This window comes from Phytophthora infestans, genomic scaffold, assembly GCF_000142945.1.
Source record: "Phytophthora infestans T30-4 supercont1.52 genomic scaffold, whole genome shotgun sequence".
NCBI classification, from domain to species: domain Eukaryota; phylum Oomycota; class Peronosporomycetes; order Peronosporales; family Peronosporaceae; genus Phytophthora; species Phytophthora infestans.
The window spans coordinates 163,681-166,180 of record NW_003303707.1 but is presented as its reverse complement, the minus strand read 5'-3'; the positions used below and the strand labels follow the sequence as shown (position 1 = coordinate 166,180).

The following is a 2,500-nucleotide window of genomic DNA, read 5'->3' as shown; positions in this document are numbered from 1 at the left end:
TATGGTATAAATTGATAAAGTTATGCTCGATTATGTACGCGAAAACAGAAAAAGGGCGCTGGTGACAAAAAAAGTACTAACGATTCTGTTATTGTTTTGATATTCTGTCATCCCAGACTCTTGCGCATCTGGTGACCTATTTTTTATTCGCCAGTTCCGAGAAAAGTGTCGTTTCGATGCGTGGTGGGCCCGGGATGACAATTCGAGTTGAGTTGGAAGTTCATGTGAGTCCTGGAAACAGAAAAAAAGAAGATCCACGCTTCCCTAACTCAAAAGTCATTAGAAACCGAGGGTAGCTGTATGGAGACTTTGTTCCTGCTGCGCTAAAAGCGCGAATAAAATTTTTTTATCTTTTTCTAAACGAAAAAAGAGTTGCCCTCTCTCTCGCAAAAAACGGGTTGGATTGTACAGACAATATAGAAGAGTGGGTGCTATCATTTCGGGACAAAACAGGTGAAAATTTAGGTCGAAAAAAGTGTTTATAGACAAGGCATTTAAATTTAGCCAAAATCTGACTTGACCACGAGAATGCGCGCATAAAAGCACCCCTAGGGCAGTTTTTATACGGAGCAGTCTCATTTGCTTCCTGGATGTGCAGGGCCAAACATGGCCAAAAGTGGTGATTTTGGCCGTCCAAGGTGTCCATTTTCCGCGAAAATGGCGTTTTTTGGCGTCACTAAAAAAATCATTGCGAAGCAACTACTGGAGATATGCTTGTAAAACTTTGGGAGCGGTCGTGCGAACACATGCGCCAAGTTTTCTGCTAAAGTCTGCAGGCCAGATCTGCCGGGCGGCACATAAAACCGGAAAAAACCACCTAAAAAAAGAGCATGCCAAACAAAGTCTCACATTTCGCTGAATAACTTTTGATCTAGAAGAGTTAGACAAATTCTGATTGCGGGAACGGCTCCGCCGTGTGTTTTTACATATGTCTATGTCCCGTAGATAAAAAGTACATGTTGCAAAAAAAGTACATGTTGTACATAAATCTACCTTTGATATTCGGATTCCCCGTGAAAAACTACGCCTAGGCCGCAGGGTTACAAAGACGAGTCATTGCACTTATGCCCTTTTATAGCCGCTTTTAGAAATCGCCCAAAACAGTATTTATTAATTTAGACAGTGTTCCACTGACATGTCGCATGCTGCGATATGTCCACGTGAAAGAGCACCGAAAAGCACCCCTAGAACACCCTTCATACCCGTTCTAACGGTTCTCTTTCATCTTCATAATAATCAAATTAAAGAACACCATACAAAAAACAAGATCTCGTGTGTAGTGGCTCGCCAGGCATACTAAAACCAAGATGTCGTGTGGGCACATGCCAGACATCATATCTTGCGTTTGCAAACACACGCAAAGTCGGTAAACAGCTCAAAACGGGCTAAAAAGTAGACAGCACCCGGACTTCCCCGGTGGTCACCCACCCGAGTACTACCCGAGCTTGAGGCTGCTTAACTTCACAGAGCAGACGGGATATGGTGCTTTCAGCCTAAGATGGCCGTCTACATTTGACTTTGACCGACACGCCTATTAGTGTTTATCACTCGTATACATTGGTACAACACATTTACACACTCACATGTCCACATACGTGGCCATAGACTGCACACGATGGCCCCCAATACCCCTTCTGGCCCTCAGAATTGGCTGGGTGGATGGCTACACTTTATATAGTAACAAAACAAAAAGGGGGGTGGTGTGGCGCACTCCAATACAAACGTGTGGCCAGCAGCTCACTCCTACAACGCAGCATACGTATTCTCTCCGATAGGAACCCCACACAGACCGACACCTTCATACACAGCAGTGCAGATAGCCGCCGCACCCCATATTTGCGCATACGCGGCCTGGAAACAATGTTAAACCACCAAAGTGGCCATTTACGACTTGCACAACCATACCTACGCTTCCTATGCGACATGACATGTGCACGTACGCGTCTTAGGCAATATGAACACCTTCGACACCTTCATACATGCACAGCGCGCGCTCCGCTTAAGTACGACACTAACTTGTCATATACATCATGCGTTTCCTCCCGTCACCTTTCATCACCTCCATATTCACACCCATGCGCCGTCACCTTCCTCGCGCCATCACCTTCACCATTTTCACCTCCATATCCGCGCTTCCTCCGCCGTCACCTTCCGCGTACGCGTCCATATTCGCTGCGTTTCCTCGCGCTTCCTGCCTGTTATTAATCCAAGCCAAAAACATCTCCAAACCCATACAATTAGAACAGCAAACAACTTCGCATTTTTTCACAAAGTCCTCAGCTTCATTTTGCATACTTTATCCTAGTCTAATTCACGCTATTCCGCTCTCTTTAACATACTTAAACTAAGTCTAATTCACGCTACTCTGCTCTCTCTAACATACTTAAACCAAGTCTAATTCGCGCTATTCTGCTCTCTTTAACATACTTAAACCAAGTCTAATTCACGCTATTTCGCTCTCTTTTAACATAGTTAAACCAAGTCTATTTCATGCTATTCC

At 44.6% G+C, this 2,500-nt stretch overlaps 1 non-coding gene across 1 annotated transcript; it reads right to left on the bottom strand.

The window, feature by feature from the left end:
- Positions 1-1,389: 1,389 nt before the first annotated feature.
- PITG_33109 lies at positions 1,390-1,503 on the bottom strand. Its single transcript, XR_009934503.1, has one exon. It is a non-coding gene; the product is annotated as an 8S ribosomal RNA (ribosomal RNA).
- Between the last annotated feature and the right edge of the window lie 997 nt (positions 1,504-2,500).